At 32.5% G+C, this 18298-nt stretch overlaps 1 long non-coding RNA gene across 1 annotated transcript; it reads right to left on the bottom strand.

Moving 5' to 3' along the window:
• Nucleotides 1–1388: 1388 nt before the first annotated feature.
• On the bottom strand, nucleotides 1389–16874 carry LOC138918524 (uncharacterized). The gene is made up of 7 exons (XR_011427983.1): nucleotides 16787–16874; nucleotides 13829–13878; nucleotides 9381–9509; nucleotides 7710–7881; nucleotides 5735–5850; nucleotides 4959–5151; nucleotides 1389–2796 (listed from the first exon to the last, which is right to left on the bottom strand). It is a non-coding gene; the product is annotated as an uncharacterized lncRNA (long non-coding RNA).
• Between the last annotated feature and the right edge of the window lie 1424 nt (nucleotides 16875–18298).

The raw sequence follows: 18298 nt of genomic DNA, 5'->3' as shown, positions 1-18298 counted from the left end.
CATAATATCAGAAGATGAGGTTCCAAATTATAGATAATTACATTCTGAAAGATAAACTGAAGCAAAAAGACGAATGATATAAGGCAGTCATTGTCATCATCATCATCTTCTTCTTCCTTATTCTGTAAAATGCCCTAGTCTGAACACAAAGTTTTCCATATACTGTCTCCCCCCTTATCTGAGGTTTCATTATCCACAGTGGACTGTGGTTTGAAAATAATACTACATCATAATGCCTACATTATTCACCTCACTTGTTGTCATCGCATAAACGTTGTATCATCTCACGTTATCACAAGAAGGAGAAGAGTGAATACAGTACAATAAGATATTTTGATATCTATCTACATTCACATAACTTTCATTACAGTATATTGTTATAATTGTTCTATTTTATTATTTCACTATTAATCTCTTACTGTGACTAATTTATAAATTAAACTTTATCATAGGTATGTATGTACAGGAAAAAACATAGTACATTTTTGGTTCAGTACTATCCATGGTTTCAGGTATCCACTGGGTGTCCTGGAACGTATCTCCCAGAGATACCATAAAAGAAATAGTTATTAAGAAAAGCCTAATGTCAAGATATCTCCTCTAAGATTTTGAATAAAATTATAAATTTTAAACTCTAAAAGCACATGGACATGAAAACTTACAAAGGAGTAAGCCCCAGATGAACTTCTAACATTGCATATATATTTTATACATGTGTTCATGTATATATATATAATATGTATATATATTTATGGATGTATATATACATGTGCATATGTGTTTATATATGTACAATATTATAAAATCTACAGAGTTGCAATAGCAAACATTTGAGACACAAATTAGTTCCCATTTCATTCAAATTTGTTTTAATTCACGATGACAAAAAACTTAATGGTTACAGGAGGATTTAGACTATGTTAGAATTGGTACAAAAGGAATTTAATAAGCATTGTAAGCAGTTACATATAATATATGTATATAAATGTTGTTATTTTACTTAAAATTGCTAATAAATATTTATTGAAAGCTTAAAACCTCCCAAGTACTCTTAAAATCACTGTTGATTTTTAATCTAATTATATCTTGAAAATAATCTAATGAGTTAGGCACTATATCTTATACTTACAAATTTTAAAAAGCTAAATAGAGGCCCATAAAAGAAGAAATATAATTAATTAAATTCATAAGGGTATAATATTCCTATTATGTAATTATGAGAGTAGTTGCAAGAAAATAAAGGAACTAAAAATACTATGTTTTATTTAGAGACAGAAAAATATGGTGAATTTACCTCAGAGTACAGCTTTGTCTGCAACCAATATAGTTTAATATTTTGTATTGTTATCAATTTTATACTATTCACATTCATTACAATTTTATCACTCTTTTTTTGACACAAAACTATTTATTAAAGGTAACTTTAAAATTACAAAGTATTTTGTTTTTTTCATATAGCAATTGAATGAAATGATTCAGAGAATATTACTTGTATTATTTTATCACATGAAATGTTATTTTAAAATTACAATATGATCATTTAAATTATATTCAATAGATACTTAAGACATTTGCCTTTTTAGTATAAGATACACTTATGTGTGTGTATATATATACATAAAGCATGTATGTGTATGACATATATATGATATAAAAGATATACACCCACATTTTAATTTTCTTATATTAAGCAGCTACTTGCAATTTTTTAGAATACATATAATGAAGGTAGTATATACTTATTGAAAATTGTGCATTTTTAATATTTTATTAATCTGTTGATTGCCTTCAAGCTGTTAAAATGTATTTTCACTTCTAAATATTCTAATAAAAAATAAAATAACCCAATCTTGAGAGAATTTTATAGGGTAAAAGATACAAAAGACTAAAACTTTTTAATGTGATATTATTGATTTTTATATACAGTGCTGAATAAATAAAAGCACCTTAAGGATGCAATTTTCTGAATAAACTATTATATATCCTTAAAGAAGATAGAATAATATTTATAAGATTACATAGAAGGACAGAAATTAAGTTGCAGAAACCCTAGTATTGTAAATATGTAAAATTATTTTTATGTGATATTGGAAGAAATAATTTGAAATACAAATGCTATTCTAGCTAATGAGGAAATCAAAGAATATATATATCCATTCATTTATGTATTCACTCACATGAATTTGTATACACACACATGCACACAACACACACAAACCACACATTTTTCCAAAGATGGCACCTTAATAATGACAGTAAAACAATTCATGGTTTTTTAGAAAGTGAGTGAACAGATTACATTAACACAGATAAGAAAAACTACTTTTTCATTCATTAAGCATGGATATCAAGGGTCAACATTAATACCTTTGAAAACAAAGAGTATGTATAATGTAAAAAAACACGTTCTTTGTCCAATAAATACATTTGTAAAAACTAAAAAGACAACAACAAAAAATAAGAGCAACTTTTTACATTATAGGCTTTAATGAAGTTGTAACGGAGTTGAAAATTGTTTCCTAGCGGAAAATTATTTGAGAGGTCAATCTTTTTCATAGGAGGACTAACAGTGACGCAGATTTCTAGTTTTAATAAAGACAACAATAAACAATTAGAAAATTTAAACATGCGGACTTTGGCACTTTTGCAGCTTCACATGACCAGAGATCTTTTTGTACTTAGTTTTCTTCCGAGGAATAACAAGTGTTATTAATGCCCTATATCGTCCTGTGGAAAGTGGGTAAGTTTTCTCATCATTTTTCTTGGAGGTGCAGATTTCTCAATGCTGATTATACTCTGTAATATAAGCAAAGACAATTTTAACTGTTTTCTTTCCTAAATCTTCAGCTACTGCATGATATTGGGAGACTCCTTCCAATGCAATCAGTTATCTTAATCACAATAGAAACATTCTGCACATCTAAATAACAGATTAATAGAATAAAAACAAATTTAATTTGAGATGAGTAACAGCACAGCGTGTCCTAGACATATTAAAATGTTTTATTCTTTTAAACAAATTACATTCAGAAGGAAGAAAATTAGATCTATAATACCTTATTGACAAAGAAGAGTCAAAATCTATTGAAGATTTGCCCTCAAAAATTTGATAGTCTGCTATAATTTCATTTTCTTTATCCAGAATTCAATAACAATAACATCTCCTGCACACTTTTATCTCTTCTATTTTTCCTCCTCCACATTTCTCTTTTCTTTTTCTTGTAAAACATTTAAGTTGAGCATCACTTGTTTTTTAAATTTGATTTACTTTTATGGAAAATACATAACAAATTAATTATTCTGAGGAAAATAAATACCTATATTTAGATTCTCACCCTCAATTGAAAGTTCCACATTAGTGTTGAGTTTCATGAAAATTTAGCAAAATGAGAAATTTTCTTGATTCCTAAAAGGAAAATAAAATGCTAAGAGTTTGCGTTTAATCAATCTTTCTTAAATATTTTATTCAGCTGATATAAACTAATTTTATATTTTATTTTCTATTTAATTCACTCAATAAGTAAAATCTAAGCAACTATCTTTAAGCGCTGGGCTTATAAGTGTGAGCAAACAACAACAAAACCAATGAACAAATTCCCAAACAAAAAACACCTGAATCCCTGTCTTCCTCAAGATTATAATGGACATGAATACATATTTAGAGTGGAAAACATTTCTCTTAGAGAAATCTTAATATTTATAGGTAAAGAATGCTGAATATATTATTTACTGCCTAATTTTATATAATTTACTGCTAACATTTAAATAAGGTATTTCTACTACATTAGATAGTCATTTGAGTTGACTAAAATCTGAAAATCAAGGGAAAATAGATTACACTTTCACAGATGTAAGGAAAAGAATCCTATGTGGCCCATTGAAACCTGTTCCATCTCTCAAGCACTTTTTGAAACTAACTTTTAAATGATGCGTTTGTTCCCTGAAATCAATGGAAGTTCTGCATACTTCATATAAAAACTGAGCAGAAGATTTTTAGTGTTTTTATCCACCACTCAGTTAAAGTCTTCTTCTGAGGCTTGTGATGATGTGATCTTTAAGTCATTCACCCATGATAAAGGGATAGAAAGGAAGGCTGGGAACATTTTTGTGTTCATTCTGCAAAGGTTGTGTTCAAAGACAAATTGAAGTTATTCAGTGTCTCTGTACGAATGCTCTAACCTTCAGTTAAAAGGTTATTCTGAGTTCTCAGCTTAAAACTGAGGTCAGTTAATATCATCAGATGTTCAAAAAGGACACTAATTTTCAGAATACAAAATATATTTTTAAAATAAAATATTGCCCAAGACACAAAATAAAGTCAAAATTTATCTTCCATAGATGTCAAGTATTGAAATTGTTATTCTTTTTTTTAATACACCTATCTTTATTTTGAAAAATTCCCTTTTTGGGCAGGGGCTTGGATAACTTCTTGCTCAAATATTACATCTGAATATGTAGCTTAATAGGTCCATCTATACAAAGGCCATTAAAACAATCTATATTACCCAAGCTTAAATGTGTTAAACTCTCAGAAATTTAATGCAAAAGGAATTAAAGTTGTTCCAGGAATAAGTTAATGTTGAAGTGTTTCTCCACAAATCCAGTTTCAAGTTATGGAAAGATGATGGCTACTGGAAAATGAAAGACTGTGGTTTCAGAGCAATCTTTTTAACTCAATATAGCTGTGACCCTGAGCAAGTAAGCTAAAACTTTTTAAAATATAATTTCCTTAATTAGAGTAATAAAATAAATAGAATGGTCTCATCACTGTAATACTTAACTCTCCAAATATCATCATTAAAATTTGTTGATCAAGCAAAACTAAATTTCTTAGACCTACTGCAACGAGCATGAGCACCATTTTGACAGAAATTTAGAAGTATCTCAATTTGAGAAATTGAATGATATCTTTACAGAGTTTTGGGGCCTTGACGTGGTACTTTTAAGAAGGATCTTACAGGGAAGGGAAGTAGATGGGGTTAGCCAGAATTCACGACCCAATAATTTGGATTGGTGGCCACAGTATAGCAAGCATCTGGAAGTGTGTCTTGAGAAAGAGGTTAATCCTGGTGAGTAGACCATTCATTGTTTTGCAGTCTTATCTTCCACAGGCATTTCTTGAAGCAGGTAGTGAAGTTAGTTTTTCTTGTTCTCAGGACCATGTAACATAGAACAGAGAGAATATTTGGTCTTAAGTTAAAGAAGTAACAAGTTTAGGGAGTAATGTTGGTTTCAGAGCTTATTGTTTTTTAGGAGAATTAAATGAGAGCGCATAGAACAAGAAACTTATATAATGACTGGTTCATAATAGATGCTTAATAAATATTCTTTTCCTTTCCCTAATCCCCAACATAGCAAAGTACTAAACTAAGATATTTAGAATCTTGCGTTTAAAGTGTGACATTACTACCAACCATCTATGTGATACAAGGAAAATACATTTACACCTCTGTGTGTGTGTGTATACACATACATACATGTAAATTTTTTCTGCTTTGACTTCGTTTTCTGGGGAATGTAGATTACAATTCTTTACATATTTTAAGGCAATAAAATCTACTTAACATATAAATGCATTTTCACTTTGATAAAGAAAACCCAACGTTATAATTGTGAGGAATAGAATGTCACCTTATATAATGCCATATGTAAATTCACTTTGCTATGGGAAAATTGCCTCAGTTCTCCATAGTTTTGCTGCCACATACAGAGTATATAAGGGGCTCTTTCTTACCTTCGAAGAGGCTGATATAGCATCAAGTCCATTTTTTTGACCATCTCCATACCTGCTGGCCAGATGCTGTGCCTCTACCATTGAATTCCTTCACTTATACTCTTCAAGCTCTAGATCTGTGTAGTAGTAGCTCTTTAGATTAGGATCCACATGTTTTTTGGGCAGAGTAGAAAAAATGTTTTCCTTGACTTTTCATTGTTCATATCTTATTCTCATGGCTTCTGGCCTGGCCTTCAAACTTGTAAAATTAGTAATTCCTTTCTATATTTTCCTTTGGTTTATATTTTGTTCTACATAATTGTTATGTTCTACATAACAATTGACATATACATATATAGTATATATAGTATCTGTTATTCCAAGTAAAATCTTTGATATCTTTGTTATTGATATCTGCCATTCAGCTTAACCAGATTTCTGGTCCACACAATTTGCCCAACAATGCCCCATTCAATGAGCTCTGACCTATCTGAGTACATAGTATCTCAACATTACAAAAACATGTTTGAAGATATGTTTCACCAAGGAAAATGTTTGGATATGATTTGGAAAATTATGTCAGCAACCACTTTGCTAAAAGAATCTTAGAAAAAAATTGTGTGTATTCAGTTTTTCCAAATTTACCATATACTTTTTTGGTATTTGTCTTTCACTTGTATATCTACGGATACAAAATTTGATAAGATTAGAAGACATATAATGCATTGAAAACCTACTGGTTTATTTTGTTTTATTTTTCTTTATTTTTTTGTGGTAGTAACATTCATTTATAACATTGTATAAATTTCAGGTGTACATCATCATATATTTTGAATTTTGTGTAGATTACATCATGTTCACCAACCAAAGACTAATTACAATCCATCCCCACACACATGTGCCTAATCACCCCTTTCAGCCTCCTGCCTCCCCGCTTCCCCACTGGTAACCACTAATCTAATCTCTGTTACTATGTGTTTGTTTGTCTTGGTTTTTATCTTCTGCTTATGAGTGAGATCAGATGGTATGTTCATGGGAGGAGGTGAGTTCATAGCCCACCTCTGCTGCCATCTTGATAAGATCCGAAAACCTAGTGGTTTATTTTTAATTTCTTTCTTTGATCATTCAGGCTTCTCTTAATTCAAGGAATTCTATTGAGTGGTTACCATTAGAGGAAACTTTATCCAGAAGTTTGAAGTGCCTCCATTTGCCGGCTGTGTGACCTTGAGCAAGTTACTTTTCTTCATAGTTTCTCAGTTTCCTCATTAGTAATAGTGACTTAATAAAAACACATTTGCAGAGTTGTAAAAAGGGCTAAAGGAGTTAATATAATTAAAGTGCTTAGGGCAATACCTGGAATATAACGAGCAATGCCTAAGTTTATGCTATTATTACTGTCATTACTACAGTGAGGAATCCAGCTCCTGGTTAAAAACCTATGTGTGATTTTTCAGTCCCCACCATAGGTAATTAGAAAGGCTTTGCCCAACAGGCCTCAAGGGGAAAGCTGCCCTCCCCACAGCAAACTTTGTGCACAGTCTTTGCAATGTAGTTTCTGAAGGGAATTTCAGTCAATGACTCTGGGCCCCCTGGCCAGTCATGCTCTTTTCACACTCTTAGTCCTGGTGCCTTCCTTCCTAGGCCTCTTTGTCCGAGGCCTTATGCAGAGATCTTTTTAAGGTGTTTCTGCCCAAGTTGTCATTTTAAGAAGAGAAAAGGGAAGCTGTGATGACACTTTTCCTACTTTTACTTAATATCAGTACTTTTCCACTCCTAACCACTTACCCTTCCCCTTAAAGTCCATTAAACTGTTTAATCCTTTTGTTCAAGTCCCCCTCAACCATGAGCTGACTCCCATGTCTGTGATGATCCACCTGACCCTCCACTGGCCACCATGCTATGCAGAAAATGGAACAGGGAGGAGAGTCAGCACTTTCTCTCAACACAGGCTTTAGATTCTTGCTTATACTATTGCAGTAAGTGCTTACAGGCTTACCTCTTTTGTTTTCGGCTCATTACTTTAATTGGCTACTCTGATGCCTGGCACTTTGGCTCTCTCTTCCAGTTTGTTCAGTTGAGCTCCTGACATATGGGTGATGAGTGATTCTCTTTATTTAAATGCTGGTGATGCTGTTCTGAAACTCATCAGTGTTTGGATGCTACAAGATCTGTTCCAAAGCAAATGTCAGTAGACTTCACTTCATTAGATTTTAACTGACTAGAATAGATTAAAAATATTTGACAACTATGACTCTCAAAAGTAGGAAATTTAGTGTAGCATTATAAAATAGTTTGCAATTTTAGTCAAAGCCAAGAATTTGTATTCTTAGCAGTAGTTACAATAATAGCAGAAAATATTCTTCAATAATTCTGGCCAATTTGGAATAAACAAACTGGTACCTCATTTAAAAAAAATAAATACAAACAATAAAATAAAATACTGGCCCTTAGTTATCAAAAACAAATTGATAAGGTCCAGCCCATGGTGCAGTGATTAAGTTCAGCATGCTCTGCTTCAGTGGCCCAGGGTTTGCAGGTTCGAGCGTCAACCTATACTGCTCATCGAGCTGTGCTGTGGTGGTGTCCCACATACCAAAAATAGAGGAGGACTGGCATGGTTGTTAGTTCAGGGCCACTCTTCCTCAAGCAAAAAAGAGGAGGATTGCCAACAGGTGTTAGCTCAGGGCCAATCTTGCTCACCACAAAAAATAAATAATTAAATTGATAGATGTTGCTGGCAAAATAAGAAATTTTAAAAATTACGAATCTAGTAGTGAACAGTAATTGAGACTGATTTCTAGAGTGCAACTGTCAAGTTGCAAATAGCCCTCTGTCACCTACTCTGAGACTTTAGAAAGGATTTAAACTTTGTTTCCAGTTTTTCACATCTGAAAAATGTAGACAATAGTATTATCTAGTGTTGTAATGATTGAATGAACTAATATGTAAAGTCCTTAAAAGATATTCCATAATATAGTAAATATTATGCAAATAGTTATTATTGTTAAAATTATTTTCACTATTGTTTTATAATGGTAATAAAGTATATTATTCAATAGTTATGCAACAAAATTTAAATGTATTCTATTATATGGAAATACTTGGCAAATCAACTGGATTGTCACAGTTTTGAAATAAACAAATATCTATACATGTTAAGAGATAATAAAAATAGTATTAATTTATTAGAGGAAAGAAAAATCTGACTGCTACTCTGAAGATTAGAAAGGTGAAATATTTGATCTGAGTGCTACATAGTGAGTAGAGTTTACAGTTGTACTCTGAGATCATGGCTATTCCAGACTGAGAGAATATTAAGAGAGTAGGAAGATGTTACTGGTGCTTGTTACCCAAGGGATAGGATGACAGTGGACCAGAAGGCAGTCTTTGCTCACATCAGTTGTAATGCTGCAGGTTATACTAGGAATCTTGCATTTTATTTTGTAATCACTGGAAAGAGATGAACTTTTTGTTTTCAACTGGCCAGGATAATGATAATTTTTTATTCTATATGGTAACTATTACATTAGGATAAAGAATGGATTAAAAACAAGAGTTTGGAATCAAGGAAAACTGTTCAGAAGATAAAATTGTAGAAGCATTAAATGCTAAATGAATGTGTTAGAACATCGGTATTCAGAACAGAACAAAAGAAGAGGATACTTACATGCTATTTCACATGAAGACAAAGGACTGGGCAATTTATTGAATATGGTGAAGATAGGAAGAAGTGGAGGAATAAGGAGTGAAAAATAACAGGTTTCTCATCTGGTTTTCTAGGAGTATAATGTTACCTCTAAGAGAAATAAGAGAAAAATGAATATCTGTACAATTCTTAATTTATGTCATTATTTTGCCAGGTCTTTTAATAATGCCTTTCCATTTTAGTGTGCATTGCTTAACCTTCACGCCAGCCCAGGGATGACATTAGAATGCTGCAATTTCCTCCTAAACATCATCATGGATGTCGGCACCTGCTTTTCTGCAATCCCAATAGATTGTATATTCCTATTAATATATAAAATCCTTATTGAAAAAATGCACAGTTATTGACAAAATATCCAGAACATTAGGAAAAATATCCGATTGTAAACCTGTCTTGAAGACTGTTTTCCAAGAGCAGCAATCCTACCATTCTAGAATCTACATGATCATCCAGAAACAGCTTCCGTTTGTTTACAAACAGGCTTGGCAATGAAGCTACACTCTACAGAGAAGGTTTCTGGTTGTGTGAAATTTTCTTCAGCATGCATTTGTAGAACAACTGCATGTCACAAAATCTCCTTTACAGACAGAACAGTGCCACTGTAGAAAGTAAATCCTGATGGTCTCAATAAAAGCAACAGTGAGCAGAGAAGCAGTTATTTCAGCAAAGGGTCCTGTTGAATAGAAATGAGCGATCTGTAGGAAGTCTGCATCCGTTTTTCAAACAAATACAATAGCGATTGTTCTCCCATAATGAAAACGAGATAACGAGTCTCAATTACAACTTTGTTCTCCAGTACAATCAGTTTACCAACTGGCAGGACAATAAGCAACACTGTTTGAAGTAATAAATGAAATACTCCTAAGATTTATATTTATCAAATTTTTAAATCAAAAATACGACATAGTTTTAAAATAAAAGATTTTTATAAGTGTGCCTGCTAATTTTAAATTAGATCTGTGAAATGACTGTGTAAACTCATGGATGGAACCCAAATATGAGAGCAGATGACCAACTTGTATCATACCAGTTAATTGCTTAGAGAGTCTTGCTGACTTCTGAGTTTCTAAGGTACCAATCAATTGATGAGTTTACACTTCTTCACCACAGATAGCTAGAGCTATTATTACCCTCTCTTCTACTTTGTACTCTCTGCTCCACGCAAAATCCCCCTGGAATCAAAGATTTTCTAAAACTATGATAGGAACAGGAATCATTTAAATGCATGTGTACTCTTTTTTCTACTCTCTAAAGTCCAAGTAAAAGAGAAACTAAATTAAAAAAGGATATCAAAATATATTGTGTAAATACTCTATGAAAAAGAATTTGCTTACATTAATCTCAATTAAGAAAAATGCTATACAAATTGACTAACATGAAAGCTGAAGAAATTGATTTCATGCTACATGAATATGATTCTCAATTTTAAACCCTATTTAACATAGTTAGTGTTTTAGAGAAAATAATTTTGTCAATCACAGTGCCCTATAATACTTTAGCATATTCTACCCGTCACAATAATTAAAATCTTTTTATTAATATTTTTAAATCTGCTTATAATTTTATCCTTTTTAAATAATTAAGTAGTAAATAGTATATTTCTATTTTTTTCCATTAATAAAACTTCCAAGGGGAAAAAATCTGTAATATTTAAAATTTCATTTCTTTCATGAAAGCAAAATTTTCAATGAAAAAAAATCCATTGAAAAAGTTTTTAAAAATTCCATCTTCAAATATTAGATTATTTCTTGTATGATGTTATTTTAATAGAAATGCTGAACATTAACATTTTTTTCTTGTGGTAAAATATACATGACATAAAATTTAATATTTTAACCATTTTTAGATGTATGGTTCTGTGATGTTAAGTAGTTTCACATTGTTGTGCAGCCATCATCACCATCCATCTCCAAAATTTTTCATCTTCCCAAACCAAAACTCTCTACCTATAGAACGTAACTCCCCATCGTCCCCTCCTTCTAGTCCCTGTCAACCACTATTCTATTTTCTCCCTCTATGAATTTGACGATTCTAGGTACCTCATATAAGTGGAATCATACAATATATTTCTTTTCATGTCTGGTTTATTACACGTAGCATAATGTCTTTAAAGTTCATCCATGTTGTAGCATGTGTCAGAATTGAGCTCGAAGATTTTGAAGGATTAATCTAACCTGATTTTATTAAAATTACAAAGCTTACACTGAACATTATTTAAATCATTCAGTAAACTTTATATTTAACACAAACCCATACAATTGAATTTTAAACTATTTGTTTTAAATTTTGCTCAGATGTATAATTCAAAATGTGAAAGAAATATTAAAAAAATTTATTAATACTTAAAACTGCCAAGACCATAGTAATTGCTCAATATAGTCATTTGAGTACACGCATAGTACATCAAAGTGCTCATTGCTGGCAACAGAAACCCTAAAGGAAGTATGTAATTCCTACAGAATTCTTTAAAACAAACTCTTTTGTTTAAAGAGTTTACAAGTTCCTTCAAAGGTCAAGAATTTGTAAACTTGGACTTACTTAATTGAGCAAGCTCCATTCACATCTCATGGATTCATCCATCAAAGCTTGGTGTAGATATTTTGGTCAATTAGTGGGCCAAAAAAGGAGAAGGGGAGGCATCAGTTATATTTATTCACAAAATAATGCATTTGAGGGTGTCTTTTCTTTTCAAATGATGATATTAAAGAAAAATCATTATCTGCATTTGCACATCAAAAATCTAATAGTACTTGAGGGGCCGGCCCCACGGTCTAGTGGTTAAGTTTGGTGTGCTTCTTTTTAGCAGCCCAGGTTTGGTTCCTGGTCATGGACCTATCCTGCTTGTTGGTGGCCATGCTGTGACAACGACCCACATGCACAACATAGAGGAAGATTGGCACAGCTCAGGGCAAATCTTCCTCAGAAAAAGAAAAAAAATTGATAGCACTTGATACTGTTCCTGGCAAATGAGAAGATATATAATAAGTATTTAATGATTAAATAAACATATAAATAAATAAAGTAACTGTAGACATGTGACCTTTTCCTAACTAGTGATTTCATAAAAATAGCTTTCCTGAAAATAGAAATAGTTACTTGCTTATCCATGATTAAATCTACAATAATTCTCTGACAAGTTATAAATGGGGAGGCCAGCCCAGTGGTGCAGTGGTTAAGTTCACACGTTCTGCTTCAGAGGCCCAGGGTTCACTATTCGAATCCCAGGTGTGGAGCTGTGCACTGCTTGCTAAGCCATGCTGCAGCAGGCATCAACATATAAAAAGTAGAGGAAGATGGGCACGGATGTTAACTCAGGGCCAGTCTTCCTAAGCAAAAAGAGGAAGATTGTCACAGATGTTAGCTCAGGGCTAATCTTCCAAAAAAAATTAAAAAGATGTAAACAGGGATAACATACTTGTTTACATATTACAAAGTTACTAAAAAACATTGCTACTCTTATTTTTATCATAGGCAAAATGTTACATTTCACAATTTTTTTCTCATGTCAGGGAACATATTAGAAATAATTGCCACTTGATCATTTTGCAATAATACAAATATCAAATTATTATTTTGTACAAATGAAACTAATATAGTGTTATATGTCAATTATGCCTCAATAAAAAAGTGAGAAAGAAATTTTTGGAAACTGCATCTATCGTGAAAATAATGTGAAAAATCTCATAAAATAGCCCTAACTGAATCAATTAGAATATTATCCTAGAATGCATTTCCGTAGAACCACGTTAATTTCATAAACCTGAATAGATTAGGTATGTACAACAAGACAGTGGAACCAGAGAAATGATTTAGGTGTGAGGATTTTATTGAGGGAATGCAATGCCCAGGCGCAGCAGTATAGGACAGAGAGAGCAAAGCAAGCAAGTTGCAAGAACTAATACAAAGATGAGTTGGCCACAGCTATGCACAGTTAGTTACTCGATAATTTGAGAAAAAAATTCTAAAGAACCCCAGGTGTTTCTTCTCTCTCACTTATAAGATGTATGTGGATGAGCAGGTCCATACCTATAGTGCCCGAGGCAACTCCATTGGAAGAGAAACGTTGAGGTAGGAGGGGAGAAACCCACAGCATGGGTCTGGGAAAAGGCCAGAGCCTAATCATAAGTGATTTCCACAGAGGTGACTCTAATGCATTAAAAGACAGGAGGATCTGAGAGGTTCTGAGCGGCTGTGTTAAGAGGGGCTGGAAACAACAGCCAAGAGAGATGACCATAAGCTGATTTACTTACTAACAGGAAGGCTTAACAAGTCCACAGGCTGTGATGGTTAATTTTTTATGCCAATTTGCCTAAGCTAACAGATATCCTGACAGCTGGTAAAACATTTCTGGGTGTGTCTACAAAAACGTTTCCGGAAGAGATTAGCATTTGAATAAAGACCGCTCTCACCAATGCAGGTAGGCATTGTCCAGTCCAGTCCAGTCCAATCTGTTGAGGGCCTGAATAAAACAAAAAGACAGAGGAATGGCAAATTTGTCCTATGCTTGAACTAGGACTCCATTTTCTCCCACCTCAGACAATGTCTCTCCCGGTTCCAGGGCCTCTGGACTCAGACCTGGAGACTTATACCATTAGCACCCCTCATTTTGGGGCATTCTGGTACAGATTGGGACTTATATCATTGGCTCCCCTGGTTCTCAGGCCTTTGGGTTTTGCACTGGAAGTACACAGTTGGCTTTCAGGGCCTCTATCTTGTAGACGGTAGACCACGGGTCTTCTCAGCCTCCATAATCGTGTGAGCCAATCCTTCATAATAAATCTCTATATATCTATGTACATTCTATTGGTTCTGTTCCTCTGGAGAACCACGACTAATACAAAGATCCATCTCAGAAATAAAGTTGTCCCTTCATAAAACTACTTTTAAAAATGTAAACATTGTATCAAATTCTGGTTGATAAATACATATACTAATATAAATACAATTTACAAATATATGAATTCTAGTATATAAATATATACAGCATTAAGACACAAACCTGGGAAATTTAAAAATTCATTTTTTTCTTAAAGCAATTCAAAATGCAACTTTATCTGCTTCAATCATGTGCATTTCTTTATTAATGTTCTTCTCTTCATATTTATTTCAACATAGAAGCATAGCACACACCATATAATACAAGGATTTACAAAGACATCACTACAATAGCATCTGAAGGTTTTAATAAGGCTGTATAATGTATTATTTTTCACGAATTAAGATATAGCTTAAAAATAAGCCTCAGTTTCACAAAAGAAAATCATAGTTCAAGAGATGGAGTAAGCTATACATTCGAGCAATTATTAAAGTCAGGTTTTATGCATACGTAAATGTATATACAAATTATTTGTTTTTAACAGCTTTATTGAGCTATAACTTGTATAGCGTACAAGTCACCCATTTAAATTATACAATTCAATAGTTTCAGTATATTCAAAGATATATGCAACCATCACAACAGTCAGCTTTAGAACATTTTCATCACCACAAAAAGAAACTCTCTACTTCTTAACCATCGCTTCTCATCCCACATCCCTCTCCTCACAAGCAGTGTATTAAATTATGTTACACCAACTTAGAGAACAAAATTGAAACACATAAGTGAATTGCTTACAGAATTAAATAAGTAATGGAACATTACTGTCTTAGTCTTGGCGTTTCCACATTTGAGTATGAATTCATTCTCTTTTGAGTTGTCTGACCACATAATTTTTCACCAAGAAAATTCTATGGCCCGATTTGCATTTTCTGTTTTCCTGTTACGCTGTATACACTGTAGAAATTGTTTGACTATTTGAAATGTGATTTATTTTATCTTCTCGAAAGTGTTCTTGTTCTCACTTTTATTCTCATTCTCATTCTCTCTCCTCCTCCTCCTTCCTTTCCTCTCTCTTCTTCCTCAGAAATGTTTCATCCATAAAAGTTTGCATCCTAACAATGTGGAAGAATCACATACTATTAAATAATTTTCAACTATTTGTGTCTAATTATGAAAAGATAAATATGATGAGAAATAAGCCAACCAATGAAGAATCTGCTCTATGACATCTTTGGCAAATGAACATTCAACGTTAATATAAAAGCTTCCACACAAGGGAAATTCCTTATGTCACAGGGAAATTCATCCTATTCAGAAACAATTCTAGTTGTCCCTTATACTGTGGTTGAAATGCGTCTCATTATTTTCCAGTCACTATTTCTTATTATTCCAACAAGAAAATATAAAATAAATATAAGCCTCATTCATATTTTAACTATTTGAATATAACTTTTATTTCACTTTTTGTTTCCTTTATAAAGTTAGATATAGTCCTTGCCTCCAATCATTCCAATGATGTACTCTCTAGATCTCTATCTCCCGAACCCTCTTCTCTATACCCTGTGCTTCATCAGCTTCCTATTGAACTGTGACATTCAAATTACATAATACAGATATTATGCAGACTATCTGATGGTCCTGGGATTTTTTTTCCCCTCAAATCAATAATTCTCTACAGGCAGCATCTTTTCAGGTGGCAATTTTGACCCACTGCTAATACACGTTGAACTTACATGTGGCTAAGTTTCTTGGTATCTTTCAAAATATCTGAAGAAAACCCAGTTCCACCACACACCATTCCCCATAGTTCACATTTTATTTTTAGCTCCAAGCTCTTCAAACATTATCTTCTCTCTCTCTCTCTGTCTCCCTCTCTCTCTCCTTTGTGTCTCGCTCACATTACAGAAATAATCTATTTATGTCCTTGTCCAGGAAGCTGATAAATCAGTAGAACAGGTCAGGGACTGTGGCTCATCTCTAGAGAGAGACTTTAGATTAAAATCATTTAATCTTTCACCATTCTAGAGCGATGAATATTCCCCATCATAGATTATTCAACCTAAATCATTCCTTTTTCAAATGGCCATAATGCATTAATTTGGTTGCACTGAAGAAGTCAACTAAACTTTATAAAACCAATATGATATACCTAATGTCACCATGAAACAAGAATATGAAATTAGTTTTATCTAAATTAGTCCTACTTGCCAGTATCTTTCCTAAATATTTAAAAGCCCATACACTTTTGAAAACAGGAAGATTTCCCGAAATCTAGTTTTCTCTTTCATCATCTGTTTCGTAGTGTGAAAATATTCTCTCATCTCTTTTCACTTACCTCTCCTTTCCAATGAAAATAAACTATAACAAAGCAGTAACTTGTTCCCAAATGGAAATCACATCATAAAAATAGCCTGCTTTTCCAACTCTAAATAATTACAGTTAAAACTTTGTAAATAATAAATCCGAAGTCATAAATGAAGTTTTTAAAATTTTACACTTCGTTTTGCTACCTCCAATTTGTCTCATCACCCCACTGATTATTCCTTACCGTTAACTCATTAAGTACTTTTCATTTCTACTGTCTTCTTCATCTTATTTCTATTTCAAACTTGACTTTCCACTGTTGTTCTCCTTCTAATTTTAACCTCTTTCATCATTTTGTTCCTCCCTGTACTAATTTTAGCCACATAGATAGTACATATCTGTACTTAAATGCAGCAATGGCAATCCTCAATCCAGGCTCCCTGTTTCCCTCATATACATTCTATCCTAGCAGATGTTATTTTTGGTATATTCCTATCTGTAAAGAACAATACTGTCTTACACAGTTGGTTAATTATCAAGAAAATAGAAAATAAACTTGAATAATACTTCTACATAAATAACACACATTATTTCTTCCAGAAGCACTTTAGCAATCTTCATCTCAATTGATCTTTGTGTCATTAAGATTTATTGTTTCTTCTCATATCCCATGACTTTCCTTAAATTCTACGTTCAGTTGCAACTAAAGACGTACAAATAATGTCTTTTCACTCTGCCCTATGATAAAGGGTAAAAGTTGTATAATCACATCAATTAATTAAATATTCAAGGTAATTTAACAAATATTATAACAAATGTGGTACTAATGAGAGTCACATTACCATGATTAATTCCATAATTAATTCTAAAATAATTAATAACTATTATGACATAATTTTAAAGTTCCATTTTTATATAATATGAAGATGGAAATTATTAGGAATTTTACTACGTTTTATGTCAAAACGTTAAAGTTAGCTAAAAAGAGTATTCTTTCCTTTTTTAGTTCATTTTAGTATTAATAATTTAAATCATTTTTTATTTATGTGAATAAAAATGGAATATCTAATCTGTTAACATTCACAGTTAATGTAGGTGTAAATTTCAAAGCATTTTCTATTTTTTCTCTAATTTCTTTTGAGTTATGATTATAGTGTTCTACTTTCTTTGTAAATATTGTTTCCCTTAAACATTTTTATACAGTAATTTTGAACAAAGGAGGGTTTAGAGACGGAGGATAAGGATATTCATTCCTTCAATTATCCATCAATTCATTCAGCAAATATTTATTGAATTCTTACTTCCCTGAGTCCATAAGTAAGAATAGAAAATATTTTGAGAGAGTCTTTTCTTTCATTGGGCTGGCAATCTCTTTTGTTTTAAAAAATATATACACTGCAAGAAATATTGTAGTTTCTTATTACTTGGTTGATTCTCCCTTGAGGTTTTCTGGCAACAGTCCTGATTTATGCCGATTCTCTTATGGCCCATCTGGTTACCACCCCTTTCACATTTATAATTGTCCTTCTGTGTAAGGTTGATTACAGTTCAACTTAGGTAAACCACATCCAGTGCCTGTATCATGGAAGTTAAACCTGGCAGGCAATCATATACTGTTAAAGAAAAATTAGTCCACAGTTCAAGTTTTGTGACAGTTGTCCTTGAGTGATCCTATTTGCCCAAATGGTTCCCATTCCACAAATACAAGACCAGGTAAACAGATTTTATTATAGATTTTTACCCTAGATTCCCAGAG

This window comes from Equus caballus, chromosome 17 (assembly GCF_041296265.1).
Source record: "Equus caballus isolate H_3958 breed thoroughbred chromosome 17, TB-T2T, whole genome shotgun sequence".
NCBI classification, from domain to species: Eukaryota; Metazoa; Chordata; class Mammalia; order Perissodactyla; family Equidae; genus Equus; species Equus caballus.
Note: the sequence above shows the minus strand (reverse complement) of the source record. Positions and strands in the feature narration are given on the sequence as shown.